The sequence below is a fragment of the Crocuta crocuta genome, unplaced genomic scaffold, assembly GCF_008692635.1.
Source record: "Crocuta crocuta isolate KB4526 unplaced genomic scaffold, BGI_CrCroc_1.0 scaffold124, whole genome shotgun sequence".
Taxonomy (NCBI): domain Eukaryota; kingdom Metazoa; phylum Chordata; class Mammalia; order Carnivora; family Hyaenidae; genus Crocuta; species Crocuta crocuta.
In genome coordinates this window covers 9427129-9447073 of record NW_027551573.1, presented here as the reverse complement: position 1 = coordinate 9447073, position 19945 = coordinate 9427129, and the positions used below count along the sequence as shown (strand labels likewise).

At 44.0% G+C, this 19945-nt stretch overlaps 1 long non-coding RNA gene across 1 annotated transcript; it reads left to right on the top strand.

Annotated features, from left to right (window-relative positions):
- Nucleotides 1–333: 333 nt before the first annotated feature.
- On the top strand, nucleotides 334–7277 carry LOC144221037 (uncharacterized). The gene is made up of 2 exons (XR_013331931.1): nucleotides 334–547; nucleotides 7147–7277. It is a non-coding gene; the product is annotated as an uncharacterized LOC144221037 (long non-coding RNA).
- Nucleotides 7278–19945: the final 12668 nt, after the last annotated feature.

Genomic DNA, 19945 nt, shown 5'->3' with positions numbered 1-19945 from the left:
CATTTTGATCGATAGGGGTGTGTGATCAAAACAGCTCAGACACCACTGTTCTGAGGAGAGAGTCAGTGCTGAAAAATTAGAACAGGCAGTTCCTGTGGAGCAGGATTGAACATAATAATCAGAAGAAAAGATTTTAAAACTCTATGGAGAATTCTTAAGGTTATAACAGAAGATTCAATCAGCAAAAGATTAGAGACAAAAAGGTAGGTTTCTCTATTGCCCCTAAGGACTGCACTGTTTATGCCCCTGAGGATCGGGATTGTTTATGACATCATTGCACATGTTACAGTTTGTACTGTGTGAGCCTTCTTCAAGCCTCACCCGAAGGTGCTCAACATCAGGCCTGTCCACGGTGAGGTCGCCAAAAGTAAACACAGTGCTCTATATGGAGTGGACTGGCAGGGATTGAGCCGGCACCAGAACACAGGGAAACTTTCTCTTTAAGCTACTCCATCTTGAGAGTGACAGGTGAACTGCAGGTCAGGAGGAAGGAGGGGGGAGAGCGAGACAGAAAGAAGCAGGAAAGCAGCCTCAGAGAGAGAGGCAGGTAAGCAGAGAAAAATACAGGGGTAGGGCATCTGAGAAGCAGAGATAGAGATGGTGGGGTGGGAGGCACTGAACAAGGAGGCAGAAGGTTGGAAGCAGAAAAGCAGGGCAAAATCAAGAGATAAATCCAACACTGTTAAAGATTGTGCAACACTTGGTAATTTTGTCATACATCATAATTTCAATTATGTTTAAGGTTTTGCTTATACATGATCCCAATCTGTATCTTGTTCACTCACTTGGATAAACATCTATGCATCCCTTACATCTGGTATTTTTGGCATTATATTATAAATTCTAGACAGAGCTGAGCCTCAGGCCTGGGAAAGCACATAGTTTTGGGGGGCCCTGGGGCACCAGTCTTCAAGTTGGGGAAGAGGAAGCTCTGAGTGTCAGCAATTAAGCCACCCATGCGAGTGTCCTGGTGCTCTCCCCCAGGAAACTGAGAACAGATGTTCTGTCTGCCCTGGTAGCTAGCTGCCTTGGTTCCAAGAGAAAGGAGAGAGAGAGTGAGCAAGGACTCTGGATGCCTCCCTTTCTCTCCTCCCGGTGTTACCATAGTATCTTGTTTCCTTGGTTACCGGTGGCCAAGGAAAGGACACTGGGCAAGTGCAGGATTTTGACGGAGCTCTCTAAAGAGAGATGTCAGCAAGGACCTTGTCTCTTTTAAAAGAACACTTATTCTGAGAGGTTGCTAAGGAATAGGGGTGGGGAGGGGATTGGTGGGTCTCTGTGAAGTTGGAATTTAGAGATTTCATCTCACCCAACAGAAATGAGGGGCTTAAAAGATAAACCTGAGGAATCAAAGCCAGGGAGGCCTTACCCAGCTTTGCCCATCGCTGGAGATCTGGAATGGGCAGGAAGGCCATGATGCTAATTAAGAAATGATTTCTGCAAATGCCCCCTTTGACTGCACCCAGCTTGGACTAACCTGGTAACTGTCCTACTATTTCCCTGATAACTAACCACCCTTGGGGTATATGGAGATGTACCATTTCTGCTGTGAGCATATGGTATCAGCCTTTAAACATCCCAAGAGGTCACAATAGACTTATAAAGTGTTTCTTTGGATCTTCTTTTTGGACAGCTAAATGATGTGGAAGACAGCAGCCCTCAATTCTACTCTTCTTTTAAGAGTCAATCAAGATATCTCTTCCTTCAATAAGTTTGTCCTGACTTTTCCACCCAAGTTATGTGCCCTTCTTCAAGAGCCCAAAGAACTGCATGAACATTTTATCATTGCATTTACTCTGTTACTCACTAATGTATGGTTACTAGTCTGTCTCCACTACCTGATTTTGAGTTTTCTCATTTTTATTTCTTTTTTCATAGTGTTTTATTTTTGGAAGGAGGTGTAGGTAACATGTAAATGACTGGAAATGCTACCCTTTTAGACCAGAGTGAGGAGTTCAAACTCTAGGGCTGTGACACAAATGCTATGGAGGGCTAAGAGGCAGGACATCAACCTATCTGATGGGCCAGACTGTGATGTTCATGCTGCTTCTTCTCATGTCTTTTTGTCACATTCTTAACAGTTAGTCATGACAATCCCATTATATTTGTTAAAAATGCACCATTAATAGGAATGCTCCTGAGGAGCAGCAGTTCTCTTTCCCTTCCCCACCCCATGCCATGGTCTGGAGGAAGGACCATGGAACCATGGCCAGTGCTGTGTCTTGTGAGCTGCCCTGAGGATATAGGCATCTGATTCCTTCCTCAGTCCTCAGCTGTCCCTTGAGCAGCTCTCCTGTGTCCAGCACCCAGCTGGAGGCCAAGTAGATGATGAGTAGACAATGCAGTCACTGCCACCTGCTAGAAGGAGTTTGGTCTAGTTATGAAGTTAAGACTTGCCTGAAATAATTAATTAAGTGCTTTAAAGCAAGATCAAAATTTGCTGTCAGATTGGATGGCTTATAGGCAGCTAATGGCTATCGGAACTCAGAGACCTGGTGACATAGCAGACATGGATTTAGAGCTCCTGCAGAGACCCGAAGCAGCTGGCTCCCTTGATAGAAGATTCCCCAATACACTGTCTTCCTGCAAACCTGCTGGGAGAGAACAGACACTCTGGAGTAAACCCAGGAAAGGGTGTGATAGCAGCTGCTTCACTCAGAGCTGGCCGCCTCCATTACACATGCATGAGCACACATACACACACGCACACACACACACCTGCTTCTTTAATACCTATGATCCTGGTAGAAATGAAAAGTTCACTGCTGAACATTATCACCCTGACCTTTAAATGTCTGCAGGTAAATAGCAGAGAGGTAGGTGTAAGAGCAGGAACCCTCAGCCAGAATTTTGAAGTCCTGAAGATTGGCCCTGCACATTGTGCTACTGACCTGATTTTGACATGTTCACAAAGCCCTTCTATTAAGCAATCTACCAGCCAGTTAGCTGACCAGCATTAAAAATTTTTTATTCTGTTTTTTTTTAATTTTTCCAGTTTTATTGAGATATAATCAACATACATCAGTGTATAAGTTTAAAGTATACAGCGCAATGGTTTGACTTACATTTGTTGTTAAATTATTACCACAGTACATTTAGCTAACATCCATCACCTAATAGACATAATTAAAAGAAGAAGCAAGAAGAAGAAAAAATATTCCTTGTGATGAGAGCTCTTAGGATTTACTCTCCTAAGAATTTTCATATATACCATACGACTGTGGTAACTATAGTCATTGTGTTGTACGTGACCTCCTCGTACTTATTTATCCTATAACTGGAAGTTTGTTCCCTTTGACCACATTCCTCCCATTCTTCCTCCCCACAACTCTCACCTCTGGTAACCACAAATTTGATTTCCTTTTCTATGGGTTTGGTTTTTTTCTTTTCTTACATTTAATATATAAGTGAGATTATACAGTCTTTGTGTTTCTCTGTCTGACTGACTTCATTTAGCAAAATGCCCTCAAGTTCCATCCGTATTGTTGCAAATGGCAGGATTTCCTTCTTCCTTATAGCTGAGTACCGTTCTATTGTATATAAACACCACAACTTCTTTATCCATTCATCCATCAATGGACACTTACCAACCAGCATTTACTGAGTATCTACTATCTGCCAAAGCCCTGATATGTGTCTTCAAAGATCTTACAGCTCACTAAGAAAGGTGACATGTATATAGAATAATCATCAAGTGACAGTGAGGTGGTTAAGAGCTTGGCTTCAGACCACAAAGCCCAGAGCAGAAATCCCAACCCCACCATTTACTTATAAAGTGTGGAAACCACAACAGAAAGCCTCACCCCTCTATCTAGAGAATGAGAATAATAATACAATCTTTCCTTTATGTTGATGTGAGAAATAGAGGTCCTAGCGCTCAACAAATGTTAGCTCTTTTTACAGTATTGCTCAAGTAACTTATTGTCATTCTTATTTAGATTAGTAATAATATTTGTGTCTTTAGGAGACAGGGATCCTAAAGAGTTGGAGAAATGTGTGTGGAAGGTTTGTTGGCAGTGTTCTTGGGAGACAATACCTATAAGGAGGTGAGGGAAACAGGAGGGGGCAGAGATGAAGCTGGTCCTATAGGGAGCTCTGGAGTAGGGTGGTCCTTCAGAGTTGTCCCAGTTAGAGGCAAAGAGGTGTCTTTGTATCACTGCGTCAGCCAGTCACTGGTTACGGGAAAGGCTTAACCTTGGGTGAGGAAGTTCTCTGTAGCTGAGGATGATCCCCCAAAGGGTACATCAGGAGTATGCAGAAGCTGGGATTCCCAGCAGTCAAGGGTTGGATGTGTCTGTCCCAAGACATCTGGATCTGGGCTGGGCACCTAGAGTGTACTCCGCATACAACAGCCCTTCTGTGTGACATACAGTGTTCCTTTTGGAGACCATAACTTTCCCAGGATAAAATGAAAGTGTTGGTCTGAGTTACTTCCAAGTCCGGGGCTCTGTGGGTGGAAGGAGTCAGACAGAGAAGGCTACATGGAGGAAGAGTGACCTGAACTGGGCCTGAAGGATTGCCTTAACTAAGCAAAGCAAAGAAAGAAGGGAAGGTATCTGGGTAGAGTGGAAGGAAGGGGAGGACCTAGCCAGTGTTCTGTGCAGGAAAGCCCAGATGACCTCAGTAAATTACTTTTGAATAAACAAATGAATAAAACTACAGATATGTTAAATGCTATAGTGAGAACAGAAAAAACAGATCTTGGAGTCTAAAGACCTTAGTTCAAGTTCTAAATCTTCTACTTACTACCTGTGTAATCTTTAAAAAAATTTTTTTAAATGTTTTTATTTATTTCTGAGAGAGAGAGAGGGGGAGAGAGAGAGAGAGAGAGCAGGGGAGGGTCAGACAGAGAGGGAGACACCGAATCCGAAAAAAGCTACAGGCTCTGAGCTGGCTGTCAGCACAGAGCCCGATGCGGGGCTCGAACCCACGAACTGTGAGATCATGACCTGAGCCGAAGTCGAACACTTAACCGACTGAACCACCCAGGTATCCTTACCTGTGTAATCTTGATCTTGAGTCTTGATATCTCTGTGCCTCAGTCTTCCTTGATGTAAAGGGGATAATAATATTTAGCCATTTACTAGGTAGCTGTAAGGCTCAAATGAGGCAAGATGAAATGATGGATGTGAACATGCTTGATGTCAGTGATGTTAGAGGAGACTAGGTGAGTCAACCTTTCTGTCTGGCAGGGTCAAGGAAGGCTCTCAGAGAAGGAGGCATCTGAGTTGGGTCTTGCAAAGAGTATGTTGAGAACTAGAGATTAATTTTACGCAGAGAATAGAGTGAACAAAGGGACAGGGATACTTGTAAGAAAGAACAGAAATTTTATGAAGATCCTGGAAGTTATTTTCTTGCAGGCCTGGCTTACAGATATCTTGGGGTTCCCTGATTTCTTGTGGTCCTACCTTACCCCAATTTTTAATTATAACCCAGTTTTATTTCCTCAGCTGCAGAGTACACACCCCAGGAAGCCTTCTGAGAGGATCCTCACTGATCCCCTCCTAGATTGTACAATCTTGTGTCATCCCCCTCTCTATAGTGTCGGCTGGACCTAGGGACTTCTTCTAATCAACAGAATACAGTAAATGTGATTGGCTGTCACTTCCAAGATTAGGGATAATACCACGTTCTCATTCTATGCTTGGCTCTTCCTACTTGTTGCTCTGGTAAAACCATCTGCTATGTTGTGAGCTTCCCTGGGTAGAGGCCCACATGCTGGTGGGCAGCAGCAAGAAACCAAAGCCCCTGGTCCAACGGCCTAGCAGAATCCTGCCAACAACTACATGAGTGAGCCTGGAAGTGGACCCTTCCAAACAGAACCTCGAGGTGACCATAGCCCTGGACTGACACCTGGATATCAGCTCATGAGAGGCCCTGAGCCAGACTCAACAAAACTGTGTGTGATTTCTGACCCACAGAGACTGTAGGACAAAAAGTGTTTGTGTTTGAAGCCACTATGATAATAGGTAACTGCCACACAAAGGAAAGGCAGAGAGAGTAACTCACAACTGGAGATTGGAAAGTGATATTCCTTTCAGTCACTGGGAAAAGGAGAGATAGGAAAATGGTAGTTACCCAGAGGACATCATGAGACATCCTAAAACCACTGGGGAGGGAACTTGCTCAAGCACGTGGGTGACTGCCAGCTTAGGTTGCCAATTATGGACCACACTCAGAAGTAGATGAGTTTTGCTTTGCATACATAATGTTTGTAAACTGTTTTTGAGATGGTTGCTATGTTCAAGTCCTAGATTTCATATAAAAATCTAGATTTCCAGCTTTTCTTGCAAAATGAGATTTGACAACATTGCTAGGCAATACAACAGGGTAGGGCCTTGTTATAGAAACAGGTAACTGAGCAGACAGGGTGTATGGATAGATTCAGGTAAAGGCATTGGTCTGTTTCAGTAAACCAGCAAGGGATGCTACTACACCCCAGGGCAGTGGGGAGCTATGAGCACCCGAAGGCACAAAGGGAGGGAGTAGCAACAGCAAGGCAGAGAGAGTTGTAGGAAAGGGCTCCCTGATAGGGGTGTGGCCTCAACAGAATCACAGCCAGCTTCAGGCAACCTGGCAGGAAAGAAGCTGGGGAACAGACCTGTCTACTCCCCTCTCACTTTCTGTATCTACTCCTGGGACTCTCATGTCTGAAGCAGTGCTGCCCCATAGAACTTTCTGTGATGATGGTAACGTTATATATCTGCACTGCTCAAAACCATAGCAAGCAATCACTTGTGGCTATCGAGCATTTGAAATGTGACTAGCGTGACAGAGGAACTGAAATGTAAAATTTTAATTTCAAGTAATTTGAAATTAAATTTAAATAGCTACTTGTGATGCTTAATTTTGAGTCAACTTGATTGGGCTAAGAGATGCTCTGATAGCTAGTAAAACATTATTTTTGGTTATTTTTGGGTGCATCAATGAGAGTGTTTCCAAACAGATTAACATTTGAATCACTATCCTGAGTAAAGAATATCACCTCTCACCCAGTGCAGGTGGGGTTGAATAGAACAAAAAGGCAGAGAAAGTGAATTCACTCTCTGTGTACGATGGAGCATCCATCTTTTGCCCTTGGATATTGGTGTGCCTGGCTTTTGGACTTTGCCTGGAACTTACACCATTGGCTCTCTTCATTCTCAGGCCTTCAGACTCGGACTGAATTGCATCACTATCTTTCTGGGGTCTCCAGTTTGCAGATGGCAGATCATAGGACTTCTTGGCCTCCATAACTGTATGAGCCAATCCCTATAATAAATCCCTGCTTATGTATATCTGTGTATATCCTGCTGGTTCTTTTTCTTTGGAGGACTCTAATATGCAACACAATGGTTGCTGTGTTCTATAGCACTGGCTGAACCTTCCTTCTGAGAGAAACAGGGCCAGAGAGCCCTCAGATACAGTCCATATAAATTGGCCTGCTGGGCACAGAATAGAATGGAGAAGGGTGGGACGGGGGCTGGAGGGGCAAACAGAAGGTGCCCAACAGTTAACCTTTGCCTGGGACTGAGACTGTGCCTATCTGATGTTTTTGGGCACAAGTTCCCATCCATGTGGGGATCACTCATTTATGTTACCTTTATAGTTCCTGTTGTGACCCCCCAGGCTTGAGGAATGGAGTTGAAGGTTGAATTATTTCTCCCCAGAACTCATATCTTACCTCCCTCAGAATGTGACCTTATTTGGAGATAGGGTTTTATTGCGGTAACCAAGTTAAGATGACATTATCATGGCTGGTGAGTTTATAAAAATGGGAAACTTGGACACAGACATCCACAGAAGAAGAGACAGGGAGAAGAAGGCCATCTACAAGCCAAGGATATAGGCCAGGAGCAGACCCTTTCCTCATGTTGCTCTGAAGGAAACAGCCCGGCAGACACCTTGACATCAGATTTCCAGCCTCCAGAATTGTGAGAGAATACATTTCTGTTGTTGAAGCTACCCAGTCTGTGGTCCTCTGTTGTGGCAGCTCTAGCAAACTCATATACACATGAAGGTCCTTTCCCAAACCCTGGGATTGCAGGATTCCGTGTGCGCATTCCTCCAGAGAGGATTCCTTCTGCCAGGTGCAGAAGACTGTGGTGCTCGCTTATGGAGCAGAAGCCTGAAATACCATGGGGCAGGACATTCAAGGTGCCAGACTCAGAAAGGTGCCATGTGACAGCATGTCTATGACAAGTTTTCAGGGCCCTATGATCTCCTGGAGACTGCTGTCTGGGCTGAGTTCAGAGCTCCAGAGCTTTGCAAAGGCCATGGGCTGCAAGGTGCAGCTCTGTGAGCTGTGCTGGACTTGGCCACGAGGGAAGGGTGCCATGGTGCCTCTGGTTGCTGTGGTGTTGCTTTCATAGGGTCTGACAAGTCCCCTCTTAAGTACTCAACCTCCTGTCTGCCTAGATTACTTGGTTGGTAACTGTGAACTGCATGTACCAGCAAGACTTACACCAAATTAGCATTTGAAAAATATTATTAAAATGGCAAGGAGACCACAGAAGAATATAAAGATGCATATGAGTATTTTACTCCCCTTGGAAGCTGTCTTCTCATCCCCTCCCCCTGCGACCCCCAGTCAGACAAGATTCTCCCTCCTGTCACTATGCTCACTAGACAGTGCTGGGGAGCTGGAGGTGTCCTCCCCCTGAAGCCTCACTTCTGCTCACTGGGGTTCCTGAAGGAGGGAGGTGTGCACACAGGAACAATCCTGGATGGACCATGTGGTCTTATTTCATTAACAGCTGAGTGAGCTTCTGAAGGGCGCTTTCTGAGACTTGTAACAGGGCACAGACTTAACAGCTTTGGGGCAAGGCAGAGCAAGTGTTTCCCTCATTTATGAAAGGAGTCTGGACATGGGCAGTCTAGGACTAGTATGGCGGCTGTGCCATCACTAAGGTACCCAGCTTGGGGCTCTTTCTCTTCCACCAGCCTCTGCAGTGTGGTTTCATCAAGATTGCCTTCCATCCAGAAGGACCCTGGAGCCCCCACTATCACAACCATATTCCAGCCAGGAAACAGAAGGGAAGAGTAGCAAAAGGGCATTTGTAAGCGGTCACCTACTCAATGGGGGTTACCTCTACACCCCACGTGACATGCTTGTGCTCTGCCCACTGGCCATTGCGATCTGCATGGAAGGCTAGGAAATAAGTGGCCTGCTGGCTGGGCACACTGACTCCAGAATAAAATTGGAGTCTCCTACTAAGGCAGAAGAGAGAACAGATATTGGGTAGGCAACTGGCCATCTATGCCACAACCCAGACCAGCCCTGACCAGGTCAGCTGACCACATGGAGATAAGAGTTTAGGATGGGAGGATGGCAGGCCCTGTCCAGGGGGCTGAGCATGTGGGGACACAAAGTTCATGGAGAAGCTTCATCCTGGGGGTTACCTGTGAATGCACATTGTCCCATGCACTGGACCCTCACAGGACCTAACCCTATCTGTAACTGTGATAAACTAGAAAGAATGGCCAGGTAAACTGTGGCATACCCACACTTGAGAGCACTATACTACGTGACAGTTAATAATGAGGAGGGCCTCCATGGACCCACATGCAGCAGCATGCAGACCCCTGAGCACCCTGCTGCCTCCCTTCCCTGTATTTCATGATCTTTTCTAGGGTAGTGTAGAGACTTTACAAGGGTGGGGTGCTGTTTGCAGAGAGAGTGAGAGGCCTTTAGTCCAAGAGGCTGTGGGAAAGGAGAGTAAATGCCCCCAACAGCTACAACAGAAAGGAGAAATTTAGCTGGAGCAGAATTGAGAAATGCTTAACCTCTGCAGAACCCAGGCAGAAAGCCTTGAACCACTGTGGGGCCGAGGCACACTCTTCCCTTGAGAATTGGAACTGAGTATACTTTTCCCTAAGAAAGGTCTCCTTGGGAGCCCCGATTTCTGGGAGTCCACCTGCAGGTATCTGGCACAAATGCACAAGTAGCTTTGGCCAACCTCAATTCTAAGTAATTTTTTAAAAAGTAACTTTTGGACTTCTGATTATAAAAGTTTACTGTGGTCAACAGAGCTTATCTGTGCAGGCAGATCGTGGCTGCTTTTGTTTCTGTCTCTGTGCCTTTTTGTATTCTGTTAAATTAATCAATTACATGTTTTTATAAAGACAGATTATCCAACTATTACTCAAAGGAAACCCTATTTTTAGATAATAAAGTAAAATAGAGGTCATTTCCCACACATCCCCAAATATATCCTTGTAGTAAATTTAGAACATACAGAAAAGTAGAAAGAAAAGCAAAACACCCAATAGTGCCACATTTCAGAGATTAGCATTGCTAAAAGCTTAGTATATTTTAATTTGATCTTTTTCTTTATATGCACATATGTATTTGCTTTTTAAATATCTATTATGCATTATGATACACTCACAAGAACAGTTCACACTGTATAATGAGAATTTTTCCACATCCTGAGGTATTCCTCTACAACACAGCATGCACGGCTGTATGTAAAGGGTTTCCTTGTGTGGATGAACCACAATTGTTCTACCTAATTCTACTATTGTTGGAAAATAATGTCACCATAACTCTTTTTTTTTTTATTGGAAACAATACTGCCTTGACTGTCCTCAAACACAAATCTTGGGGGACAGCATGGATTAATGTGCAGATACATTTCTAGAAGAAAAATCATAGTCAAAGGCATGTACATGTCCAGGGCTTTTGGCAGGTGTAGCTGAAGTATCAAATTCTCCTTCAGAAAGATTAGCCAGTATTCATTCCCTCCACTGGTGTATGAGAATGTTAGGTTCCCTTAAGTTTGGGCTAAACTATAAAAACAATCGACCAGTGTTTCAATTTAATAGGCTGGTTTAGGGGCACCTGGGTAGCTCAGTTGGTTCAGCGTCCGACTTCGGCTCAGGTCATGATCTCACAATTCGTGGGTTTGAGCCTTGTGTCGGGCTCTGTGCTGACAGCTAGCTCAGAGCCTGGAGCCTGTTTCAGATTCTGTATCTCCCTTCCTCTCTGACCCTCCCGGTTCCTGCTGTCTCTCTCTCTCCCTCTCCCTCTTTCTCTCTCTCTCTCAGAAATTAAAAAAAAACAAACATTAATAGGCTGGTTTAGTTAAGCCAAGGGTCAAGTAGAGAGTGAGCGGGTAGACCTACTGGAGGAACAATGTGCTCTGGATCACTCATCTGCAGTAGCAAGTTGGCATCCATGGGACTCCACCAAACACATGCCTGGCATAGGCCCTGCCCTCTGACTCATTGCAAGGTGGGAGGCTGACAATGCCCCAACAATTGCAGGGCAGACCTAAGTCATTCAGGAGTGTGATTGATGTGACCCAGCGGGGTGCCAGAAGGGGAGCCTTAAGATAATTTTTAGTCATATCTTGGTCACTTGAGGTTACTAAGCCAGAATACCATAGTGTGTGTAGCTTAAATATTTCAGAAACAACAAACATCTCTCTTTCACATTTCTGGAGGCTGGAAGTCTGAGGCCAAGGTGCCAGCATGTTCAGATTCTTAGCAAGAACACTCTTTCTGGTTTTCAGATGGCCATCTCTTTTGTATCATCCCATGGGGGGAGAGAGAGATAGAATAGGATTTCTCATGTGTCTTCTTATAAGGGCACTAATTTCATATGGGCATTCAGTCTCATGAGCTAATTACTTCCCCAAAACCTATCTTCAAAATTTATCACACTGGAGACTTACATTTTAACATACGAATTTAGGGAGGTCATAAACATTCATCCCATAGCAGGTTATAAGGATGCAGCTAGGGCCAGGTGACTGTGTATGCACATGAGCTAATGAGTGAGTTCTGGGAAGAGGGAACAGCAGGTGCAAGGTTCAGGAAAAAAACTGTAGAGTCCTGGTGTTGCCAGCATGGGAAGGTGTCATTATCCTGGGTGCCATTTCCTAATCATGTTTCTTATTAGCTATTAATTTGCATATCTCTGGACCTTTCTTTATTAACCTGCAAAATTGGTACACTTGAAGAGAACAGGCCTCCTCAGACTTCATTATGAGAGCAAATTGATATCCTGGAGGGAAAATAAAGCAGGAGCTTGGACACACCCATGTTCCAGCTCCAACCCCACATTTCGGTTTTGTGTCCCCACAGAGCCACTTAGTCTCTCCCTCCCTGTTTGCTTTTCCATAAACTGGCTAAAAATAATACCAACTGCAGATCTCTTGTGTGCTGGAGATAATGTACATGTGGTGGTTGCAGTTCATCACTTTCTGAGCACTTACTATGTGCCTGGCACCATCTGCAAGAAGACACAGCCTCTGTCCTTAGTTCTGCCCTAGTGGAGAGAAAGGACACACAGGAGCAGCTGAGATGCAAGGCCAAGCAGCAGAAATTGTCAGGACAAGAGGGACTAGGGGAATACAAAGGAAGGCATTTGCCTGAAGGAGTCAGTGGGAGTTTCAATAGTCCTCAAAGAACTATAAAAAGGTAATCTTCAGTATTTTTCTACAGAAGTCTTTTTTTTTTAAAGACTATTAAATCATCTTATCTGTATGGCTGCCAATATCTTGATGGATCTTTCAAAGTGGCAGTGAAATAAACCAGTCACAGAAGGACAAATCCTGCATAGTTTCACTTATATATAAGGGATATCTAACATAGTCAAATTCATAGAAGCAGAGAATAGAATGGTCGTTGCCAGAGGCTGCAGACAAGGAGAAATGCAGAGATGTTCAATGGCTATAAAGTTTGAGTTAAGCAAGATGAATAAGTTTTAAAGATCTGCTGTACAACACAATGCCTATAGGTAAAAATACAATATGATGCACTTCAACATGCGTTAAAGAGAACTACAGGCCAATATACNGGATGAACACTGGGTGTTATATGGAAACCAACTTGACAATAAACTATTTGTAAAAAAAGAGAGAGAGAGAGAGATCTCATGTTAAATGTTCATATCACAAATCAAAACCAAAAACAAAATAAACCCACAAAAGGACATAAGGACAGTTTAGAGGTAATGGATATGTTTGTTATCTTCATTGTGGTTGTCGTAACATGAATATTTGCATATCTACAAACCCATCAAATTGTACATATTAAATATGTGTGGCTCTTTGTACAATAATTATGCCTCAATACAGCCATTTTTTTTTGTGAGAGAGAGAGAAAGAGAGAGAGAGAGAGAGAGAGAGAGAGAGATGGAGAGGGAGAGAGAATCTTAAGCAGACTCTATGCCCAGTATGGAGCCCATTGTGAGGCTTAATCTCACAATCTTCAGATCATGACCTGAGCTGAAATCAAGAGTTGGTTGCTTAACTGACTGAGCCTCCCAGATGCCTCAAAACTTTTTTTTTAAATATTTTTAAGTTTAAACAAATTTTAAGTTTATTTATTTTGAGAGAGACAGAAAGAATGGGAGGAGGGCAGAGAGAGATAGAGGGAGAAAGAGAGAATCCCAAGCATGCTCCACACTGTCAGCACAGAGTCCAATGTAGGGCTCAAAGTCATGAACTTTGAGATCATGGTCTGAGCTGAAATTAGGAGCTGGACGCTAAACCTACTGAACCACCCAGGTGCCCCATCCCAAAGCTGATTTTCAAAACAAGTGATCTCAATAAGGCATTGTCCCTGCCCCACATCTGGGAGAATTCTCAGTCTGAAGCACTGTTCCCTTCTGCTCTTCACACGTTCCATGTGAGCCATCCTAAGAAGAGGACTTCCAGTCTTTTTTCTTATGAGGAGAGGCTTCCTTACACTCTGGAAGAAATGCTAAGTGAATGCTAGGAACAGGCATTCCCTCTACCGAAGACAGTGTGGAGCACAGAACAAAAGGGACACATGGCTTGAGCGAGCAGAATGCCCCAGACCACTTGAATATTTGAGGGTTTTCCCAGCCTTTGCTTTTTCCTGAGCCAACCGATATTCCTTCAGTTACTGATGCACTTAAACACTTTTGAAGACAGGAGGGAAGGACAGGGTCTTGTAACTTGCTTGAGGGTCAAGCTGTTTGCTCAGGGCCCTGGCTATGGCTCTTGGGTGAATCCTTTCTGTTTCCTTCAGTTGTTGGGAAAGAGTCCTGGCCTGGATGTGGATGGATGTGGCTCAAATAAATGCATTTAAGTCAATCAAGGCAAAAACAGTGGATGTCTTCAGGACATGGGTCTGAGCCTACTGAACACAAGATGCAAACTCATGGATGGCTAATGAGTTGGGGGTAGTGTGGTCATATTGACTGTTGGAGGTCACTTTTGGAAAGCTGCCTGTGGTTTAGGCTTGGGTGGCAAAGTTGCTCCTCCTGGCTTTGTTGGCAATGGGCAGAGCTCTGAGCACTTACTATGTGTCAGACACTGGTTAAGTAATAGGAAGTAGGTACTATTACTGCAAACTAGGCTGAGTTATTTGTCACAGGAGATGGAGGAGGCAGGATTGGAACTCAGCTCTGTGTATTTTCAAAGCCCATGCTGTTAAGTACACCCCCAGGAGAACTCAGTTCTGGCTAGGATTCCCTGACTCTTGAGTTAAAAGGAACCTCAAAGAAAATTTGGTTTTTGTCATGTGGGTTCCTTTGAGAGGCAATCTGGCACCATGTGTGGGGACTGGAGCCAAGCTAGTGGTGTGGAAGTCCTGACTGTTCCAGTTGAGCATGCCTGGGTCTGAGTGTGGCGGCACCAAGCCCAAATGGGCTGGCACAGAGACAATAAGCAATTTATTCTATTGTGGTAGGTAAAGGCATGAGTTTCAGTCAAGTAGACCTGACTTGCATGTACCAGCTGAGTGACATGGGGCAGATGTCTCCACGCCCAGTCCCCTCATCTGTAACATAGGTATAATGGTAGAGCCCTGCCTCAGAGGGCCACGTGAAAATTAGTTTATTGTTATCAAGTACATAGAAAAAATCTAGTGCTCAAATCTTTGTCAATATTACTTATCCTATGGAAATCTATGAATTCCCTGGCTTTCCAATTTTGGGACAGCTTAAAAGTCATTCCTTATGGTTAGTGGACATGTCCAGCCCCTACTTTGCTCTCAGTTTCGCTGTTGTTTTTTTAAATTTTATTTAATTTATCAAATTTATCAAATTTATTTTTGATAGAGAGAGAGAGAACAGGGAAGGAACAGAGGGAGAGGAGACACAGAATCGAAGCAGGTTCCAGGCTCTGAGCTGTGAGCACAGAGCCTGACATGGGGCATAAACTCACAAACCACAAGTTCATGACCTTAGCCCATGTCAGATGCTCAACTGACTGAGCCACCCACGTGCCTCTTAGTTTCACTGTTCTTATGTGAAATCATTCTGTTACTGATTATAATAATAATTTTTAAAATAATAACTTAATGACTTCACTCATATGAGGACTTTAAGACACAGAAGAGATGAACATAAGGAAAGAGAAGCATGAATAATATAAAAACAGGGAGGGGAAAAAACATAAGATACTCTTAAATATGGAGAACAAACAGAGGCTTACTGGAGGGGTTGTGGGAGGGGGGATGGGGTAAATGGGTAAGGGACATTAAGGAATCTACTCCTGAAATCATCAATTGCACTATATGCTAACTTGGATGTAAATTAAACAAATAATAATCCAATGATATTAACAACTAGGCCATATTGAAAATGTTCAATGAGTTGGGAACTATGCTACACAGTCTGTGTGTCTTATCTCAGGTGACCCCCCCAAAAAACACTGGTGATATTGTAATCCCCATTCTCCAGATGAGGAAATGGACACTGAGGAGAAACTTACTTCAGATCACACATGGGATTTAAACCCAAGACCTTTGGACCATGTGGTAGCTCTTAGTCACTAAACTGAACTGTTTGGGGTTAGGAATTTGGAGACAGTCATGCAATGGGGAATGAAGGGAGAGATCATTGTGGATTGAGGGGAAGTCAAGTATGTTATTTTTTCTTAATTTGATGATGCTTTGATGGACACCAGGGACCAAGGCCCCAGGGTAGTTTTGTTGACCTAGCAGGGTCCTCTCACTAATGCCATGCTGACTACTGAGAACTCCAGGATCAAGTCAGGGCCTCGCCACCCTCCAGCAAGTCAGCCAGGCATCTGGACTTGTAGTGCTTGGGAAAGAGATGGGATAGACAGACTACAGCCTGGGGTTGGGAGGCTGAAGTATGTGCCGTCTCCACCCAGGAAGAGACCCTAAAATCCAGATAGGCTGCCTCCCTTCAAGTGTGCAAATCTCCCCACCCAAATTCTATAGGAAGGGATCTTTCAAGACATTTGCTCCATTTCTTTAGTTTTATAGACTCTGCGACCCAAGAAAAGGAAGGAACTTACCATTACTCTACACAAGAGAGCTGAGGCCACAATTTATTCTGTGCTTCCTGTATGCAAGACCCTGTGTTCAGTGTTCTCCCTCCTTCTCTCATTTAACCCCTACCATAGTGCTAAGTGGTCTTCCCCAGAACTTGGCATCATGACATCCAGATCAGGATGGTTCACGTTGTGCCTCAATGACTTGCCAACAACTGCTGCTCAAGGGCATGGGGCTGCCCACCCCCTGACACCTCAGAGGAGACCCAGCTTAGCCAACATTCCTTGTCCATCAGAGGCAGCTGGCCACCGTTCCTTCTGGGCTCTCCTCTACTGCAGCCACACTGGGTGGCTCCCAGGGCCTTGAATAGACCAAGATCTGTCCTTCCTCAGAGATTTTATACACACATCTCCCTCTGGAAAGCTCTCCTCATCATGCACATCCTCCTCCCCCCTCACCTTGCCTGTCCATCTCCTGCTCATCCTCAGGTCTTGCTCAAATAAGTATTCTCTAACCTCTCCTCCTCAAATGAGATCATTTTGTTTCTTTCATAGCACATATCCCAATTTGTGAATCCAATTTTATTTGTGGGCCTATTTGCTGGACAATAAACAATGAGGTAATGGAGGTTAGTGGAATGGCTATTTTGTCCACCATAGAACGCTCCCCACCAGCACAGTGTCAAGCGCAAAGCAGAGCTCACCAGACATTTGTTGAATAAATGATGGATGGTCAGAATGGGCTGAACATGAGCCACTTAAAAATCTCCATCTCTACCTCTAGTTTTTGGAGTTCAAGCTTAAATATAAAGGTTATGGACGAAAACTGCTGAACTTTCTAAAATATTGATCAAACTAGCTAGAAATCAAAATCAGATTTGGGGGTCTAAGTGGTACATTGACTTGTAGCTGTCAAAGGCTATCAGGGATGTGGAAGTTGATGCAAGAGAATGTGAGTGACAGCTCAATGAGAAAGAAGCAAACTGGGGCTGCCTCCAAGTTTGAGATTATCTTCAAGAAAAAAAAAGTTGTGCTTCCAAGTTGTGTTAGTTGGTAGAAAAACTCAACCTGTAAACAAGATTTGAAGGGCAGGGCACACCATTCTTTTGCTGGGTGAAGGGACAGTTGTGTAAGTTTGCAGGGATACAGCTACACTGGGCCATCGGGAGCTGTTGGCCAGCTCCTGCACAATGGAAAGCTGTGTAGTGCAGCCATTAGCTCTGTTATGATCCTCATTTATGATTTTATTTACTTAATAATTCAGTCTTTCGTGTCATGAATTTTTGAGAGAGACATTCAATTAGAAATTATGACTGCAGTTTAGAGAAATATATCTCCTTATTGGTGAGGTGGGTGCCAACTTTCTTTTATGGGTGCACCTGGATGCATTCCAGAACATTTGGAAGAAACAAATTTTAGCACTTCTCCCTTTCTCCCCCAAAGCTTGGGAGTTGTGCCAGTTAGAAAAACCTTCCTGTGTCCTCTTAATTCTAGGAGTATTGTTACATTGGCAGCAGGCAGAAAGGGCAGGGGTGCTCTGGTGACATCTCTCAACTAGTTTACCTGGACCGATTTTTCTTAAAATCCTACCACTTCCAACTGCTTCCTTGCACCACATGTTAGTGTGAAGTCTACTCCATTTAATGAGGTCTTTCCCCCAGATTACACTGTCATTCTGATGTTTGCTTCTAATACTTCCCATCTCATCAGACTCAGAGTTCATCCTAAGCTTGCCCACAAGAATATTCACAACCTCCTCCCAAACCCCCAATTTTCCATCTGGACTGTTACATTAGTGTTCCTTGGCTATAAGTAATGGGAATGTACTCTGTCTAACTAGCAGAAAAAGAATTTATTAGTGGCTCACATTGTCATTGGAAAGCTGAAGATGTAGGTTGAGAAGGTGAAAAAGGAAGGCACTGTGATGGCGGGAAAGCTAGACCATCTCTCCAGTCAAGTCAAGTCAGCACCAACCTTTGTATCATTCAGCTCAACATGGAAGCTTGAGAGGAGAACACCTGATTGGCTGAGCCGAGGAAGCAGAAACCAGGGCACTTTGATTGACAGTCCCATCAGACTGTACAATGGGAGAGGTGGTTTCCCTCAAACAGAATAGGATGTGATTGTCTAAAGAAGAGGGAACACATCTAGGCAGGCAGGCAAAGGTCAACACAAGTCTGCTAAAATTGGGAAAGATTTGGACACCAAGCCACCCAGAGTGGTTGGAAGAATTGAAGCCAATTACCCTAGAGACAAGAAGACTTAGTATTAGAATTCAGCTTTGAATTCTTGAAGAGTTGTTTGAAAAAAATATATTTTCTCATTCCTTATAATGATATCAGGGAGGTAGGGTTGTTATCCCCATTTTATTTATGAGGAGACTGATCATCAGAAAAATTGAGTGTTTTGCATAAAGTTACATTATAAGAGGGCAAAGCTGGTTCAAACCCAAATTTGTTGGAATCTCAAACCCATGCCGAATGCCTCTTTTTGACTCATTGAGGACAGAGTTAAGAGAAGTGGATAGAATAGATAGAAAAATCAGGCAGAACTTGGGTAAATATCAGGGAGAACTTCTCTTGTGTTGTTATTGTTTTAAACAGAGCTGTCTGCAGTGTTCTTTAGAAATAGTGGTTTTACTGGGATGGATAATTGATCTTTTTGTTTTTTGCCCTATCCTTTCCTTTTTTTGATAATCATGGGCCAGTTTTACTTTGCAAATGTCTTCAGGAATCTCCTTGGATGGGTGGGCATTTGAGTTTGTATCCCTCATGGGGGTTTGCAATAGCTAATGTTTTTTTTTAATGTTTTATTTATTTCTAGTAGAGAGAGAGAGACAGCGTGAGCAGGGGAGGGTCAGAGAGAGAGGGAGTCACAGACTGAAACAGGCTCCAGGCTCTGAGCTGGCAGTCAGCACAGAGCCCGACGCGGGGCTCGAACCCACGAACCGCGAGATCATGACCTAAGCGAAAGTCGGACGCTTAACCGACTAAGCCACCCAGGCACCCCTGCAGTAGCTAATGTTTTTAAGCACTTGTTTTCTAGGCACTACCTCTGAGTTTTTTCATCAATCAACTCATTTAATACTTGCACCACCTTTATGAGATAGAAACAATTGTTATTCCACTTTTACAGAGGAGGACCTGAGACAGAACATGCCCAAGGTTACACATGTGGTACACAGTAGAGCTGGAATCTGAACCAGGCTGCCTGCTTCTGAGTCTGCATTATCTCAGTCATGGTGGCACAGGACTTAAACTGAGAGGTAATCCATCCTCCCTTGTAGCCAACATTTTGGAAGAGCAGAGAGGTCATATGCTAGCATAAAATGTCATGTGAGTAACTAAGAGATGGAGCAGATGTTTGAAGAAAGGAGGTATGAGAGAGAAGCACAGCTTTGGACACTGGCCACCCAGTGCCAGATCCCGTGTGGCCCAGCTGTGGTCTGTTTCCTGTCCTTGGCCAGTCATATCCTTCCCAGGTACCCATTACCTGAGCTAGTTTGAATGAGCCTGTTTCTCACCTCTGTTTTTCCTACTCACAACTGTTCCACAATGTACACTTCTGCCCAGGGGAGTCAACAGTGTCTTCTCTGTGCCCAAGGCTGGAGCAACCCAACCAGAGGGTGGGAAACAAGGTACCCCAAGATTCCTGGGAACTCCTCAAGGGAGGATCATAGAATGTTTTAAGCATCTTTGACTGTGAAACAGCTCTCAAAATACCCTCCTGGCAATGGCATTTTTTCT